Source organism: Trachinotus anak, unplaced genomic scaffold (genome assembly GCF_046630095.1).
Source record: "Trachinotus anak isolate AG129_WGS33_773 ecotype Australia unplaced genomic scaffold, CSIRO_AGI_Tana_v1 ptg000015l, whole genome shotgun sequence".
Lineage (NCBI taxonomy): Eukaryota > Metazoa > Chordata > Actinopteri > Carangiformes > Carangidae > Trachinotus > Trachinotus anak.
Genome location: NW_027273866.1, coordinates 10,156,608 through 10,175,538, shown reverse-complemented (window position 1 = coordinate 10,175,538; position 18,931 = coordinate 10,156,608). Strand labels below are relative to the sequence as shown.

General features: G+C 41.5%; 1 protein-coding gene across 9 annotated transcripts in view; it reads left to right on the top strand.

Moving 5' to 3' along the window:
• Positions 1-15,888, top strand: part of tmem229b (transmembrane protein 229B) — a 121,880-nt gene extending 105,992 nt beyond the window's left edge. For 6 of the 9 annotated variants that reach the window (XM_071498943.1, XM_071498946.1, XM_071498947.1 and 3 more), the window contains one exon: positions 9,082-9,204. The gene's annotated coding sequence lies outside the window, so the exon portion shown is untranslated. Of the gene's footprint in view, positions 1-9,081; positions 9,205-9,822 lie in introns of those variants that run through there. The other 3 variants (XM_071498950.1, XM_071498948.1, XM_071498949.1) reach the window with 1 other exon arrangement.
• The last annotated feature ends 3,043 nt before the right edge of the window (positions 15,889-18,931 follow it).

Sequence of the window (18,931 nt, the reverse complement as noted above, 5' to 3'; positions counted from 1 at the left end):
TGGCTTAGTTGAAGGCAGAGTGTAAGCTCATATCTGATCTTACAGTTACAGTACAATAAACCTTTCAGCAGGCCTCAATTTATTACCTGTCATCATGCCACATGTTTTAGTAAACAAACATCTCGTGAAAAGACACAGCATTGTCAGCGATGAGGTAGCTTGTGCAACCACAGATAAACCTGTCATGTAGCCACATCACTATGTCCTTCTGGCAAAGCTGTTGTGGATCTTCATAATAAATTCAGGACTGTGCAGATATAGTAAAATGTTTCATTAGATGTTATAGTATACTCTGTTATTCAACTGTAACATTTTGGTTTATTGCTCAGTTTGTGAAACCCTATCTATTAATCCCCAGTTCATATTTCTTGATGAAGAAAATAATTTCCCAGCCAACTGTTCTAGGTTTTATGGCATCAAGTTAGGAATTCTGGGCAAGTTTCCTACTTTCCAGTATATCAAGCAGAAGAGAGTGGATGCAGCTAAGGTGGAAAGTTTGGCAGACTAGCACAGGTGTGGATAGATGTGCTAAAACTGCAGCTTTTTATGGTCTGAATTGCCTCAGCGGAGCAAAGTCATGTAACAAAACCCAACCGGCACTCACTGTTTATGCTCAGGCCAACCAACAGAGCGGTTGTTCTCTTGTTCAGATTAGACAAATAAATAAAAATCTGCCATAACAATGTGCTCTTGGACATGCTGTAATCATTATATAGTCATGTAATGTACCATAGAGGTATGCGCGAGGCAGTGATGGAGTTTGTTTACTCTTGTGTGGGCTCATTCTGTTTTTGAATTGTGCTCCATATGTGAAGAAGCTGTGGACTGCCGCTTCAGTATCTCTTCCATCTGTCTTTGTTGCATGACTAACTTAAACATAATATCTTATTCAGTTTTTTTCTCCTCTTTCACTCTCCACCTTCTGTCTCCAGCTCCTTTTTAAAACTTCCATTACTGCAAGACACAAATCCCCTCAAACAAACAGCTGCTTGCATAAACTTTAACTCCTTCTTTTCTAGTACACAGTATTTAAATGGCAAAACAACAAGCAAGCAAGAAAGGAAGACAGAAAGACAGCTGAAGAAAGACAGAGAAAAGCAGAGGGATGCAGAGGGGAGGGAGGCAGAGACAGGCCCAGCACCAGTAGGGAGAGAAAGTGCGGAGTCATGCTGTAGGAATGCTGGAGGGGGGGGATTGCTGGCGTGACTGCCCCATTTTTCACAGCCATAATCAGAGCCAGCTGTCAGTGAGAGGGCCCAGAAGATTTGGGGGGGGGGGGGGGGGGGGGGGGGGCTGGGAGGATGGAGGACGAGAGGGGGAAGAAAGGAGTGGGAGTACAGGGTTTTTGGAGATAGGAGAAGTTGGTAGAGATTGAGTTTTAGGGAAATTAATATATTTCCTCTGCATGTATCAGTGGGCTTAAGGTTTGTGTAAAGAAAGCATCTGAAAGGGATTGTGTGTATGTAAAAAAAAAAAAACCATAAAGACGCCTTCGTGCATGCGTGGTAACACAATAAAAAATTGGAGTGGATCAGACTGTGGCCTTGACTCAGCCTGGCTGCAGTCTGAGCAAGGTTAAAGGAAGATGGAGCGGGGCCAGGGCGCAGCTTCCTGCTTTCCTGTTGCTCCCGGGACCTCTGCAGTAAAGAATGACGAAACAGAAGCTCTTGGACACTCTTGAAGTGTCTGTATCGAGTGTACAATCCCTTATGTACATACATGAAGCAGGGATATAAAGAACAAAGACCCAAACCAACATAAAAAGTAATGAAATTATATTGTGACTTGTAATTTTCAGATTTTCAGAGTATTATTGAAGATTAGGAACAGATGCATCGTTGACTAGGAATCAACTTACAGTACAGTGGTTGTACATTGCACATCTGCAGCTGTGGTAAAGCTGCTGCTACCAGCCATGCCAGTGCTGCTACAGTCCCAGAGCTCTGAATGTAAACTCCTGCTGTGTTTATGTTTAGTCTACAGTCGTACGGCACATCTTCCTTCCACTATATGTGAGGCTCTGTTATGTTTTGTCCCGCGACAAGTGTGTTAATCCACTGTCCTGAATTATGTCAACAACATTTGTAGGTCAGTTGCAACCTAATTAAATGAATCATGAAAAGATATGAAAAAAAGAGGGGGGGGGATTCTGCAGACAATGATAATGACAGTTTCACTCCTTCAGCTTGAGAAAAACCATAAATCTGAGGTGAATTATTACACAGACGTTTCCTGAAGTAGGTTAAAGTATTAAGGTTCATATACTGTGGTGAGATATTTTTATGACCTATCTCTTAGTCTGCACTCCCTTACACAGTGTACAGTGACAGTGCCATGTACTTTATATGACCCTCAGTAGTTTGATGGAAAAAGGCTCTAGTGGGAGTGACTTGGCTTGTTGATTTTTGTGTGATTCATGGCTGTTAAAGAGGTGACCTCCTCGAAGTTGGAGTACCAACTTTTCACGTCAAGCCCTCATGCCTCCGACACAGACAGTACCCTCGAGACTTCCAAGAAATAGTGTCACTGGCTAATGAACTTTGCAGCCACTACACTGATCTCTTTCTTTCCTAAGTGGGTTAAAATAAATTACCTAGCCGGTTGCATAAGGCTCTACTTGGACTGTATAAGCTATGGTTTTCCTGGAGAACTGGTTCCCTTCAATGCAGAGGCTTCATCACCTGTTTTTAAAAATATCTCTCCCTTCATATTATTACAATAAGCTGTTAGTAGAGCACAATAGAGGACACACCCAAGCAGAAAACTTTAGAAACATACATCTTGGTGTTTGACAAGCTATTTTAGGTCTAACAGAACTCCCCTTTCAGCCCACTTCCTGTGCTCATCTCTCGATGTAATGCGAGGTTGTGCAAACACAACAGGCTCAATAATCAACAGGCACTGGGGGCAAAAATGCCCATGAAAGTTTTTAAAGTGCCCACAAACTGCAGGTTGTTGGGGAAATGATGAGCAATAAATAGCCCACTGGAAAGGTGGTCATTGTCATTCAAATATTCAAGTGTGAAGGTGATTTTTGTCTGCTGTAGGACACCTTTGGTGAGTTTTACTAGTGTGTCACTGGCAAGAAAAAATTTGTCACAATTCCATACTAAATACTAATTCTGTTTATACAGTTTGTATAACAAATTCATGGACGGTATTTTTCTGTTTATTGTAACAGGGAGTGATACAAGATATCGTATCACCAAAAGTAAGCTGCTTGGCCCTCTTTAACCTTCAGTTCCTCCCATCCTCTGTGCAGTGTGTCCACTTTTCCACACCAGACATTATGATATTTTATCACAGTAGGAAAAGTGCAGGTGTAAGTAACAACAAGTCCATTTCTCTGCTTCAGTTTCAGGGTCTTAGTGTTGTGCATGCTGCCTCACTGTCACACTGTTGTCCTACTGTGACAAGTCAAAATGGTTGTTGTGAGAAAGGCCTGTGGAAATCTTTTGACACAGCCCAAAGGTAATTAAGGTAATTAAGCTGACCCAGGTAATAAAGCAGACCCACGTTAGGGCCATTATCATGTCAGTTAACATTGTACTTTGATGCTGTGCACTTCTAAACTAATTTTTATTCCAATTAGCACAAACCAGTTGACACTTAGTTAATGTAGGGTTACACTACACATCTTTTCTCCATTTTCCATTTACTTCAGATGAGGCCTGCACGACAAATGAATTAAGGAGTGCGCTTCCTGTTTTGGTGCGATTAACCCTTGTTCACCTTTGTTCAGCTTTGACTGTGCCGATGTGCATGGTCGGCCAAGAGAAACACTGATGCACTGTCTTTGCAAATAGAGAAGTTATTATACTAGTGGTGTGCCATCACCCATTGACTACAAAACTGCAGCATTGTTTTCAAACCCTAAACTGTTAGAAGTTTGATTCTTCTGCTACATAAGTTGGAAACAAGACATCACATATTTTTTTGATGCCTAATGCGGGACAATTTTTCACAAGACTCATGTGACTACTTTGTGCCAGGAGGTAACAGGGGTCCTAGTGGTCGAGGTCGTTGTTGGACAGTTTCCAGTTTTTCCCCATTGGTAAAACGGAAGTGACATTGTTAAATGTTAAATAAACTGTCATCTTGGAACATCACCTCACATTAAAGTTCACAACAAGTAAGCAAACCAATTTCCCAAAGACCTTTAAAAGTATATTTATTGTTTTCTGATGTGTTTGTGGAGCTATTTCAACACCATTTACAATTTGTTAGAATTTTCTCAGGTCACTTTATTTGATCAATTTTCTCCTTTGAATGCATTTGTCTGCAAGTTTCCAGTTGAAGAAAATAATGTAAACATACTTGAACTGAGCAAGTTGAAGGCTCATTTGCCAATATGTAAAACATCATGTCCTTTTTTTGTGTGTAAGATATGCGTACATTCAGCTCAGCTCCCCCTCAGTCGGCCTATTTCTCTGCCTGGGAGTTGTTTATCAGACTGAGCAAATGGCCTGTAGCCTCTCTGAGCTCCAGCCAAGTCCAAAGTGGAGCGGGTTCAAACTCCAGACTTTTGACTTTGACAATGTGTCGACTCTGTCTTCATGTGGCCCAGCTGGTCCATTATCAGAACTAGAGGGGCATGCTGACTTTGGCCAACCCTGATTTTAGGATCAGGATGAGTCATTACTCCATTGCCCACAGAACAAGAGGTGAGACCATGTCTGGGTTGGATGGCTTCTAAAAAACCCCCTCAGATGGTGAAGGGTCGCGTTGAATTAAATGGTTGTTTTGTTGATTAGTGATGCCACACAGACTGATAAAATAGACCTTTTTAGCGAAAGCAGAGCTGTAGTTTCAGACTCTTTATATGCCTCTCTCATTTATTACCTTTAGTGCTTCACATTCTTCCTTGTTGTGTTGCGACGCACAAAGACAAAAACACACTCAGTCTGTAGCAACTTTTTGCCTTAACTTTTAATCTCCAATTTTTTCCTCAGTGTGTAGAGATTAAGTTTGGGCCAAGAGTGTCTCCTCTTATCATTTGATTGAGGTTGATGGTGATTTTCCCCCGTTCATATAGCAAAGCGTCTTGGGTACTTTCCAAGGCACTTTCTCCTGTTTGGCAATCTGTTGCCTTGTTTACCGAGCCGCTAAACTCTGGCGACACCACAGGCTGTGACTCACGCTGTGAACCCGGCAGTCGCTAGTTCAGGGTTCAGTTTACAAACAATGTTGCTCAATGTGTCCTCTCTGGCCACAGTCACACTTGTCTTCTGATGAGCTCTTTGAGATCTGACTCAAAAGATCAATTTTATACCTGTATAACTGTTGTAAATCTCCCGGGACTATATTCATTTGAATTTATGTCCAGGCATGATCATAACAATCTCATTGAGTTTCATTCCAAAATGAGACATCTATTAGTATTACAACAATGCTGCCAAAATGAATTATAATAAATCCCATTGTCAGGTTAATATTAAAGTCACTCAGTGCTGTTTCCCATGATAAACCCACTGTTGTTTTGGAAATATGAACTAATCTGATAACATTCAAACAAAAAAATTCCCAAAATGGCCTGATTCATGGCCTACAGTCAAGGTTAACAGAGGTCACTGCAGGACATTTTCTTATCTCTAAATCATCAAGTTGTGACTAATAAGCTGTAACTTTGACATGAGCACCACAACACAACCTGGTTGATATTCTCACTCAGTGAAAGGCATTTGTTTCAGTGTGATGGCCAAGACTTGTCACTAAGTACCAAGAAACCATTGGCCAAGCATCAGGAAAGAACAGTAAATAGGAGTTGATGATGATAAATGACTGATAAAGATGAAGATTAGCGATCACTTTCAGATTTGTACTAGTTCTCGTCAGCCAAATGTCAGTTGTTTTTTTTTGTGAACATAACACAAGCAGTGTTCATTATCAGCCTTGTGCCACTGCCGCACAGTTTGCTGCAGGAACTTATGTCACTTCCGTTCTTATCTTATTGATGTGGAAAGAGAAAGCCCCCTTAGTTTCCCCAGACCTAGTTATTTAACTTTAAAAAAAAGTGTGATAATGCTATTTCAGACCTGAAATAACCTGAATTTTTGTAACCAATAAGCAGATGTTAAAATTACCTTTATTTCTTGACTTTTAACTGTCTCATATAGCATATATGTGTGTCAGGGCATGTATCTGCTTGTGCTGTGGCGTTGCAGCACCTGTGTGTAGACCTATCGAACAGGATGTTGGGGGGGGGGGGGTGTCTCCTTTTGCAGACATCCGTCCCGCCCACCAGGCTTTTCTGTGCCTTGTACTGTATGAGTAAAAGTAAAAAGTGCTGCAGACTGTATGGAACATGCAGAGGAGGCGAGGAGTGCTCCGTTCTTTGATGCTTCTGTGCACAAATGAAGGCATGATGCGTCTCACCGCTCAGTCGTTTAACCCATTCATGCCCACACAAGATTGAATCTGCAGCACAAAAGAACAAGAACAACAACCACCTCCTCTATTCGGAAAATCCTCCCATCCTTACCTGTCATCTACTGAAGCACTTCTATATGCTTCTTTATCATTTCCATGATGTTCATGCATCATCATTCAGACCAAATATTTCTTGTTCTTACTTGTTATTTCGGTCAGATATTTAGGTTTGTTGCTGTGCAAGATGCTCCAGCAATGGCAGCAGTGAGTGTTTCATGTGTTTCCATAAGATCTATGAAACTGACGGAATCCATACACAACTCAGAGCAAGGAACCAAACCATCCTTGATTTATTTTTCCATGTTAGCCTGTCCACAAGGATTGAGTTGGTGATATTCAGGTCAAAAGACCATGTAGTAGTCCAGGTTAAAGGACCAGTGTGTAGGATTTAGTGGCATCTAGGGGGGAGGTTACAGATTGCAACCAACTGAACACCCCTCCCCTAACCTCCTTAATGCTATACACTGGTCCTTTAAAGCAGCTATAATCAGTTTTTTTATTATAAGAATGGATTAATTATCCATGAATAAGTGAACAATACAGTTCGTAGTGACAAACTCAAACAGCATTGTCACCCAACTCCTTCAGCTCATTGGTTTGGTTTACTGGCTGCAACTTTTTCACTCTCACCAGCCTCATACTCTTGTTATTGTCAGGCAGCTGTTTTCAGTGAAACAGCTCTAAAACCCATTTTCCATGCTCAGCACCAAACAGCAGTCAGAAAAGGTTAGCGACTAGCGGGAGCAGCTAAAGTGCCAGATAGTTTTCTTAGGAATTCGTGGAGTGCAATGTGGCGCTCTGGTTTTATCACTTGGAAGTGGGTCCCAGGTTTGAACCTACACATCTAAAACACTCACTGTTGAACCAAATTTTGTCCAGTTTCAACCACCTACACATCTTCTGACTTGCGAGTCACCAAATCAAATTATTTTTTATAGCCAGAGAGGTTAATGATCTACTGTTAATGGCAGGATCATAGCTGAATTCTAACCATCTTGCCATTTCCACTATGTCTGTCACTTGGCCCCATGTTTGTCTAAGGAGGTGATTACGTGAAGGCCAGGGCAGGGCCAGGGTAAGTAGGTTTAAATAGTGTTGCATTACTTCCTCTGGGAACCTTTTAATGGCACAAACGGTCCCCCCGAACAACCACTGGATAGCAAAACAAGCAACACAGTTAAAGGTCACTTGACCTTCGTTTTGTGTTGGAAACTGTTTAAAGAATGGGAGAAGGTGAGTATGGTTCTTATCAAATCATAAGTCAGTGAAATGCTACAGAAGATTCTTTATACAGTTTTGGTGACTTGTATTTAATATATTTTGTTACTTGGAATGTACAGTCACACATCGTACAGGGGACTGGAAGAGGCTGTGTAACATGGTCTGAAAAGTTTTGGTCTTACTAAAATGCAAATGCTACGAAAATAATGTCCCCAAATTATAGCAACAAGCCTGGATAATTTCCTGTAGTGGTGCTTAAACTCTGCTATTTCTGCTTGGCCCTGTTTATTTTTGGGGGGAGGGGTCGGGAGGACGGGGACTGTGGACACATAATCCTCCCAGAAAAGTGATTTATTTATGAATTCCAGTGCAGAACCTCCCCTCCTGAGAGCCAGCCAGCCTGCCAGAAGTCATTGGCTGATGTTTACAGGACTGGATTGGCTAATTCCCATGGTGCAGTGTGCCTGCAGTGCTATCTTATTTATACAAGGCCTGATATGGGAGAACAGAGGGGTTTATTTTGGGATATTCCCCATAGATGGATCCGATTTCTCCAACTGGAGCAGTTTCCTCCATACGTGCTGCACTTCAGGTTCTAGCAGCGGGCTGCACGCCTGTGGACACAGCTCACCACTGTTCGGGTTTAAAAGGGCTGAATTGGCTCAGTAAAGGAAACCATGTCACAACATCTTGAGTTAGACCCGAGACAATAGACTGAGTTCAGGGACTACACAGGAAGTCGAATATTAGTCTCATAAAAGGTGCATTGTTTCTCTTGTCGAAACAGCTTTCAGGAATAAAAAAATTTACATAGACTTAATTTATCAGTGCGTTTAACAAAGAATCATGTCAGTGATTTTGCAAAGGACTTAAAGAATCTACATTCCTTCAGAAAGAATTATGATATCACTTTCCTGAAATAACTGTCTTTCTTTTCAAATGGTGGGTAGTTAACTTTGCCAAAGAGTTATTTCTCAACCATCATCAAACTGAAACAGTATTTTAGAGGGTGAGTGGTGATAGAAAGCAGCTGCATGGTTTTCTCACAAATTAGTTCATCACAGAATACTTGACTCTGAGCAAAACATGTAACTCATGTTTGCCTTTACGAGAACATCACCTACAGTCTCAGATATGCAAACCCCTGAGTATCAGAATATATTTCTCATGCACTTAACAAGTTCCTGTGGATGAATTTTTGGAAGGGATGACGCTGAATTAGAAGCATGGCTCTCACAGTCTGTAAATGTTTTAATTGTGAAGCGCAAACACACGGAGACACACGATCATAACAGAGCATATTTGTGATGTTAAAGGAACATCTGTCTTTTATAAGATCTCACATCATTATGTGTAGCAATGCTGGAAAAACACCTTGTGGATCCTTGTTTATTTCTTTTTCTGTCTCCGTCTTGTTCTTTTCTTTCCCAGCCCCCTGCTGTTATTCTCCCACATCCGTCAGTGATTTAATGATTACATAAAGGAATGAGGGCATCATGAGAAGGCGTGCAGGACCCCTGACGGAGCTGACACCCTGGCCCAAATGCTGCTTAGGTGTGTTGATCATCTCTATCCCTCTGACAGCTTTAATCCACACAAGGCTGCCAGTGGGAGCAGGTCTCCATGACCAAGTTAGGCAAAGGAAAGTCCAAGAGGAAACTCCCCGCGGAGGGAGCCTCTGACTGCACTTCTGATCCTGGGATATCCTTGATACTTATGATGTGACAGAAATTCAGGTTTTCCCCTCCTCTCCCCACACCTCTGGTATCCTTTCACCCTTTATCGCCTCAAGTCTATTGGCAACAGCACGGCACATTTCCTCTGAACTCCTTAGGCAGTCACCTTTTGTGATAACCGGTGATGTCATGAAGGTGATCTTAGCCCAGTGTTGTTAAACAACTGCGCTGCTCTGAATAGGCATTGGTGATTAAGCAGTGTGAAATTCTGGGGACAATAACTCATGTTCCTTATGCCCTTTGTTTTGATGCCATTGCTGTTGAGTATTTTTCCACTCTCAGTGAATGCTATATCTAGTTTCAGGTGCACATGCAACTGCACGCGTGCACCTACATTGTAGCATGACATTAAGAGATGATTTCTATCTTTCTGCTACTCTGCAGTGATGTGCAAACCAGAATAGTCAGTTAGAGAATCATTTTGTTTTCCCCTCAGAAAACATCTGGAATGGACTACGGACTTTCTAATCAGCCTGAGGAAAGGAAGCCCACTGGAACTGAAAATGACTAGACTCCCACCAAGCTGTGACCACTGTCCCAGGGGCATGACTGTAGGAAACCCAAACACTGTGATCATATTCTTGTAATCATATGTTAGTTGTGTGTGCAGTGCTGTAGCATCAGTGCATCTTGAGAACTTGGGAATTAAATCTCTTGTTAAACAAGGATAAATGGAAACAACTCATATTTCATTGTAATGCCTTTTGGCTTGAGTAACAGATGTAGTTATGATTTTGCAGAGAAAATATGGAAGTAGTGTCTAAAAGTGATGCAATCTTTGACATTCAGTCAGCCAGATTAAGGAGGAAGAAATGAGAGCAAATCAGTGACATTTCAGGCTTTACCAGTGATGGTTCATGCATCACATATTGTATGGATTTGTAGAGACAAATGCCCAGTTACTGACTGAAACACTCCATTTTGGGAAATACTCTCATTTGATACCACTTTGATACCACCCTCATGTCTGTTAAATGTGAAGCTACAGCCAGCTGTTTAGATTACCCTAGCATAAAGACTGGGAACAGTGTGACACAGCTGCTCTGGCTCTGTCCAGTGGTTATAAAATCATCCTAGTGTGATATAAAACCCATGTCTGCATTGTAAGAACCTGAAACCAGTAGACTGTTAGCTTAGCCTAGCTAAATGGCTGGAAGCAGAGGGAAACAAGTAGCCTGTTTTCCTCTAAAGTCTCTCCATCTAATTCATTAACACATTTTAACAAGTTTTTCTGCAAATCAAACAAATGAGATACAGGCTACAGATACAGAGACAGGCTATCTGTTTCCCTTTGTTTTCAGTCTTTAAGCTAAGCTAAGTTAACTGCATCCATTTTCATAGTTACTAAACAGACATGAGAGTGGTTTTGATCTTCTTATCTAAGTCTTGGCAAGAGATTAAGAAAAGCTCATTTCCAAAAAAAAATCCAAAAAAACTGATACTTTTCATTGTGAAAATCATTGTTTGCCTCTTTGTTATGACACAAACTGTGTGTTTGTGATATATTGTAATGCTTTAAACATACAGTTACATTTGTTATGAAGACTAGGGCAAAAAAAACAAAGCTGGACTTATTCGTGTCTGCTCAGATCTTATTTCTCTACCTCACTTAACCTCATTGGAGATTGTGTTTATTTCAACCAAGCACCAACTTCTACATCATTAGGTCTGTTTCTTTCTTAAACATCTTCCTTGTCAAGAAAGTGCTGATTCACATGAGTGTTGGTGTGTCGTGCAGGACGATGTACTGGCTCCTTGAGAGTGATGATTGTCAGACAAGGGTCTGATGTCATGGCAGATGAAATTTTCTGCTGTTTACATTACAATCACAGAGCTGACTGGTTAAAGCTGCATGTTGCTAAGTGTGTTATGTTCCATTGTGGTGTTGGTTTGAAGTATTGCAGATGGAGGATGTTTGTGTCATGTTTTGTGTAGAACTTTGATGTCTTCATACTTTTAAAAGGCTTTCTTTCTCTTTGTCTTTATTTTTCCAACATGTCTTCTGCAGAGTTTGAGATAAAATGCAAGATCAAGTTGTTCTTGATTCCAGCCTTAAAAATGTCAAAGATAAACTCAAAACACCCGGGTTCACCCACGCACTTCTTGCAGACATGAAGAACTGAGTATTGAGAAAGTTTCAAAAACCACTTCCCCACTTTTTTTTTTTTTTTTTAACAAAAATGGCAGTAATTCAACACAGGCTTGACTTGCTCAAACACTGCACCCAAGTGTCAAGTGCTGAATGACTCAGATGAGCACAATGTCTTCATCCTACACTTGTGCAGAGGTTGTTTTTCTGCTGAGGCAGTTTAATGAAAAGTGTTCCAATGTTCCTTAAGATTGTCATGAATGACCAATACATGGCAAAAAAAACATTTTTTTTGTCTTTTTAGCTTTTCTTTTGGCCCTTTTTCGGGAAACACAGCTGATGATTGATGAGCTTTTTCTCTCTCTTTCTTTCTTACTCCCAGCATGAAAATATATATGACACATACTTGTTCTTCTCCTTCTCTGTTTCTCTCTGTTTCTGCTCCTACTTTGGCCACAAAAAGTGGAGTCACCGACACAGGCAGGCCCCCACGATCTTGTCCTACAAGCCCCTCTCCTCTGTTGCTCACTAACCCCAAACTCCCAGTCAATGGTTTCCAGCTGGCCGTGGCGTGGCGGCTCCTCTGGGAGAGGAGGAGCACTCAGCTGGCTCCAGACTCTGACTCGTACACCGTCCAAGAGCCTTGCTCAACCCCCACCCTCCCCTTACAGCCCTCTTCTCCCCTGACCCAAACCCACCCCCCCTCCTTATTTGTTTAATTTGTGGAAAAACCCATAAACATTTGTGTATGATTTGTGGAAAGCGGCTGATGGGGGAGTGTGCAACCAGGAGGGCCTCCTATGTGTTTTTATTTGTAGTCCAAATTTCACAAGCTGATTATGTCCAATGTCTTTAATGATAAGGCGAGGTTATGAGGTAAAAAGGCAAGAACATGTGTAGTTAGCATCTTGAGCAGTTTGAGTGGGGTGATGTGTCAGTGACTGCTACTGGGAATTTGCTGAGAGGGTTAACTATATAAGGGGGAACTTGAGGGGGGTAAGAAGACTCATTTTATGTCTTTCATGTTATTTTGATGAGTGCAGCACTTTGGTCTGGTGGGGAGGAATTGCTAAATATAGATGAGAGTGGTTCAGTAGCAGGGCACTGCTTGCGTCACCTTGGGTAAATATTTCTCTTTTGGCAACAGTTCTTGCTGTAAACCTTGCTTTTTCCTGAACATTCAGCAGAAAAATCGAAGAGTGTTGGCTTTGGTCACGGTTCCAGGTGGGCTGGATTTAGGAAGTAGTTATTTAAAGGACAGAGTCGATAAAACCGGAGCATATGATGATTTAATAAAAAGCAGGGTAAAGGACAAACCAGACACAAACCAAATGTCTAAAGTGGACAGAACACACATGAGCGTACATTAACACAAAGATACACACACACACACAGCATCAGTACACCATTCTGTGTGTTACCTAGTTTTCTGTGTTTACCTAGCAGGAGTGACGGTGATGACAGTTTGTTGTTATCAAGGTCAGAGGTCAAATGGGGAGGGGGAGTGAGTCTGTTGACTGTTGATGGAAGTACGTGGTGCTTTGTCACTCCTCATGTCTGGTTAGAAGACTGAGTATGTTTGACTTGGCTTGGCTTGAGGTGTGTGTGTGTGTGTGTTTGTGAGTGTGTGTGTGTGCGTGTGTGTGTGTGTGTGAGTGTGAGTATTGAGATGCATGAGTGTCTTTGTGAGTGCCTATGAGTGTGCATGCTCGTGTTTCTTTGCAGCAAGCCAACACACTGCTGGGAAATGTGCGTGTATTTGTGTTCATTATAACTGTGCAGTGTGACACTGTGCACACACACAGATCTGCAACATCAGCTTTCATGTTTGGTCCACTACCAATTCATTTATTTTTATAGTTTATTACATATTTTTTATAGCTTTTGAACACATAATCCTCAGACTGAACCACCTCACTGAGTTATTTTGCAAGTATTTTTCAAATCTTTTTTACAATCAACTGAACCTCAACACGTGTTTGCGGAGCGGCTGTGTTCTACATTCAGACTAGCACAAACATCAGAGATTTGCATTAACACTGTGGTGTGATGCTGTTGAACTACTGCTTAGTCAGTTGTCCAGAGACCTGGTTTGGCCCAGAGTGAACCTGTATAAAACCACAGGGTAAACACATGATCAGCCACAGTGGCTTAGTCAGAGCACTTGTGCTTTACAAGAGTGAATGTTGAGGAGGAGAGCTGTGTTATCTGTGTAAAAATGTCATGTCCCTCAACATTAGATGACATGCGGCTCTGCAGGGTTCTTACGGTAAAGTTACGTCAGTGGTGAGTGGTTAAGCCATAGTTAGTAAGTCAAAGTTTGAGCTAGTAATAATACAAATGTCTGACTCAGTGTCAAAATCCCTTTTAGGCAATGGCGTGTTTTGACTTTTACAGATGAGCAAGCCAAGCCGAATAATCAGCTACACCCCCAACCACACTAGACCCTCACAGCCATTGTCAACACCATGCCCACAAAAATGACGAAAATAATAAAAACAGCTAGTCAATCAAGCTTTCAAGTCAAAAGCCTACCACGGCCACAAGAGACGGTAATTAACAAGACAAATGCAAACAGGCAATGTCAGATCCTTTATGGGACAGAACGCTGTTCTGAGAGGTAAGGAGAAATATCACTCCCAAAAACCCTTCACAGTCATGACCATGGGGCATATTGGAAAAAATCCTGGTGGGATCCATGTAGTTTTTACCAGCCCAGCTGTGTCAGTCTCCTTACCAGACCTCTTGGTGTGGCTGTCATTCAGGGTGCGCATGAAAGCCTGTTCTGGACTGGACTCCAACAACAACCCAACCTGAGCAATGGATCAGTAAACTGACTTGTCAATGTCAGGCACACAGCAGTATGCAAAGTTTCCTAATATGAGTCACCATTAGCTACTGACCATACCAGACCTAGTAGGGCTGTGAGCACCAAAACAGCTGACTGTCTTGAACTGTGTAAGAGTATGTTTTATTTTTTTTGACTTCAGCCTTTTTTTGTAACTTTCAAAAACATTCAAGCTTTAAGAAAGACCTTTAGCAAGTCTCTTTAACTCAACTTTAGTCGCATTAAAGACTGATCTGAAAAGAGATTGATTGTAGCAGATAGTTCAAAGGAAGAAAATGTAATACTCCTCACATGCAGCGGTCGGCCTGGGAAATGGATCAGAAGGCATATGGATGGATATAATGAAAATAAAGAGCAGCACTGCAGTGTCAGCAGAGTTCTGCTCACTTCTTTTGGATTTCTGGTCTCAGAAGCCTGCCTGTTGTGTCAAAACCTTAAAAAATGATCTTTGTTTGTAGACTTACCGTGATACATAGATGAATTACAGTGTTATAATTCTGTGGCGTACCATTTGAAGGTACCATTTGTTTTTAATTCACTCATATTTAATTACATTTAAGTTATTTATACTTTTTTTTATTATTTTGTGTATTCTTTTGTTAAAATGGCTCCTTCTGGTGTCTGGATACAGCCAGTCATCATAGAAGTGTCACAGCTCATTTTCTTCCTCCCGAGGCCTTTTGCTGCTATTTGTTCTTGATTAGCAAAGGCATTCCACACACTTGAGGAAATCCATCAGTTAATCTATCAGTAAATATTAACGGAACAGTTCACCATTTTGGGAAATATCCTTATTCACTTTCTTGCTGAGAGTTTGATGACAACATTGACACCACTCCAATGTTTGTAATGTAAATATGTAACTGGGCCCATTAGGCAGTTAACCTAGCTAAGCATAGCTTAGTTTTGCCTGGAAAAAAAGGGGGGAAATCTGCCCCAAAACATCCAAAGCAAACTTACAAACTTGTACATTCCTTGGCCTTTTACTAAGGAAGGACAAGAGGAATATGAGGAGCTAATTTTTGCTTCCCCTCCTTGCTTTGCATTGGACATGAGAGGGACAAGAGAGGATGAAGGACAAGAGGGATATGAGGAACTACTTTTTGCTTACCCTCCTTGCTTTGGACTGGACATGAGTCATGCATTGGACAAGAGAGGATGAAGGACAAGAGGGATATGAGGAACTACTTTTTGCTTTGGATTCTGTCCTCAGCCCTCTCTTTACATCATTACATTTTCATTCATTTCAATCAGTGTTTCATTTCCTTTCTATCCTCTCAGCCCTCTTGGCGGTATATCTTGTTATTTGAAGCAAATGTAAACTACATACAGAACTGCAACTAACAATACTTCTTGGGTAATCCTTTTATCTGTAAAATGTCAAAAAACAATGAAGGATGTTACGGTTTCAAACAACGTCTTGAATTTTATTTTATTTTGTAAAATTCATAGATAATTCAGTTCACTACTGTGTACAATAAAGCATCAAATCTTCACATTTGAGAAGCAGAAACCAGCACATTTTGAGCATTTTTACTTAAAAATATGAATAAAATGATTATTTGATTATTAAAGTAGTTGCAGACCAATTTTCAGTCAATTGACTATCCGATTAATCAGTTAATCATTGCGGTTCTAACTGCACTTAGACAAATGTAAATTAGCTTTAAGCTATAAATGTCACCATCCTCTGAAGTCCAGCTGAGATACATCTCTGTGCACAGATTGTGTCTGTGTGACAGGAATCCTGTCTCGGACATCGGACAGGTGTCCAACCGGTTGCTTGAGTCAGTTAACCTCGAGCCCCGGGCCTGGCTCTGGTGCCGTAACGCTGGAGGTCAGAGGTTAATGGAGCAGAGTGGCGCCGGCCAGTCATCCCCCAGGATCCTGGGTGGATTTGGTAAACAGTGAAGCTGTCACTGCAGATTAATACTGAGAGGAGGTAGAACAGGGACGAGCACACAGGGGGCTAATGGCTCCCAACTCAGCCATGAAAGTGCCTGTCTTCCCCATTCTCCTCTCTCCCTCACCCCCATAGATAAGCCCCGCAGGCTTAGAGAGTGGGAGGAGGAAGGAGGAGGAAGGAGGAGGAAGGAGGAGGAGGAGGACAGTGAAGAAAAAGGTAGAAAAGGAGTGAACTCAGAAAAGAGGAACTAACAAGAGGGCAATAATCACAAGTGCACTTGAGCACTTGTAACACTGAAAAACAAAGAGAAAGGACTCTTTAAGACCTTTTAAGGCACTGAGAAGTTTTTGTCTCTTCCTATTGTGTTCATGTAGAGCTCTGCACTGAGGTCATTCCCTGGTTACAGATGTAGGAGCACAACCCCATCCGGCAGCTCTTCTCTGTGGGGGATCTTTGGGGACTTTTTTCTTTTCGAGGCTTATGCAAGCTTTGACACTATAGTTTATCCTCCTTCACATCTTAGATATGAGGGGGGCGGCCCCCACAATTTCATTTGCAGCTAGTGTCAAGGCAGGATATTGTGTGTCACGTCAGTGGTTTGCTCTAGATTGTGGTTACACTCTCGCCACAAGTCATGCAACAGAGAAAGAGGACTAGAGAGATATGAACCCCTTTAAAGGTCTTATCTTAAAAGACAGTCTTTAATTACATCATGTACTAAATATGCCTGTGGATTTTTTTTCAGAGTACTGTTTTTCTATTTTTTTCTTCTTTTTTTTGGGTGGTTTGATTCTTTTCATTTTTTATTTTATGTTACATTTATTTATTGACAAATAAATCTGTTATATTTGTATCATTTTAAGTCATAACATGCAATTGTAAATGTTGGATCCAGGAAATGTGATATTCCTATATAGCCATATCTAAGTCATAACGATGGTTGGGTGCACATCATAAACATCACATCCTGTGTCCCACATCTAGATTTACGCAACTAAAAATCTTGGTTAAGATTAGAAGTTCATATTTAACGGAGACCATGATCTTTCCCTAATCTTAAAGCTGCACTACTACATATTTGATACTCACAGTTGATCACATGAATATGTGTATTGTATTGCTCTCATCAGCATTGTTTCTAGATGGAGCAGGCAGCTGTTTTCAGCGAAAAAGTTCTAAAAACCAACAACTGAATATCCTACTGTTCAGTTCACAGAGAAAGTCGTGAGCAGCTGGTGAACATAGGGGAGCATTTAGGAGCAAAGGAGCCACTTATTTCCCCTGTGGAGTTGGTTAAGTTCAAATGAAAGCTGATGTTGCCCTGCTTCTGCTGGATGAGTAAATAAGTGCAGGTTTGCTAAGACATTCACCATATCAAATTTATGAGGTGTCTTATGTCACTTTTAGATCATCAGGAGTGGATATTGTGTGATCCATAGGGCATGGGGGGTCACTGAATGGTTTGATGAGTATGGAAATTATGTGAATCATATGCTGTGGCCTTCATAGTCAACCTCAAGTTGAACACCAGTGGGTGATTTTGGACCAGTGTGTTAGACAGCACTCTCCACCACCATCATCAAAACACTAAACAAGGGAATATTTTTTGGGAGGAACGGTACATCCACTAGTTGAGTTCAGAGAATTGTAGAAGGGATGTTGACTGTAAGTACGTTCATGTTGTAATCAAGTTGGCAGTAAGTTTCCTGCAACATGTTTTTGCAACTGCAAGTTAGTTGTATGTGAATATAAATTTTAGGAGACAGGTTTGGCCCTGCCACTGGTCATAGGCTGACGGGAACCATCTACCATGGCCCTCAGTGAGCAGATGTGCCATCCATTCATAAATATTTTACAACTCAACCAAAATAAGTGAGACCTCAGTCATCTGCAGAAATGGGTTCCTTTTTCATCAAGGGTCATTTCTTGGAAGTTTTGTAATTTTCTTTTTTTTTCTTTATCTATTTTTGATCTGAGTCTTTGTTAAGTGGTGATCCTAGTGTGCGTGTGTGTGTGTAACGCTAACTGCCTAGCTGTGTGTGGCCTATCTGAAATAACTGTACTTCACTGTACACAGTCCCACTCATTCCTCCAATTACCCCTCATGCCCCCTCCTAGCCATGTTGTCAGTTGGCCTGCGGGGGGGTTGCTGGGCAGTGGAGGGGGAGGTTTTGTCTAAGCGTATTCCATGCAGTACTCCATTGTACAGTCCTCACAATGGGACCAAGCCTTTGATCTTGGAGGGGTGCACCTCTCCTCTCTCTCTCTCTCTCTCTCTCTCTCTCTCTCGCTGTCATCCCTCTCATCCCCCTCTTCCTCCTCCTCCTCTGTTTTCTATTTCTTTCACTTTTTTCCAGTATTAGCCTCGACCCTCCACATACCGCCAAGAGGGCTGAGAGGATAGAAAGGAAATGAAACACTGATTGAAATGAATGAAAATGTAATGATGTAAAGAGAGGGCTGAGGACAGAATCCAAAGCAAAAAGTAGTTCCTCATATCCCTCTTGTCCTTCATCCTCTCTTGTCCAATGCATGACTCATGTCCAGTCCAAAGCAAGGAGGGTAAGCAAAAAGTAGTTCCTCACATCCCTCTTGTCCTTCATCCTCTCATGTCCAATGCATGACTCATGTCCAGTCCAAAGCAAGGAGGGGAAGCAAAAAGTAGTTCCTCATATTCCTCTTGTCCTTACTTAGTAAAAGGC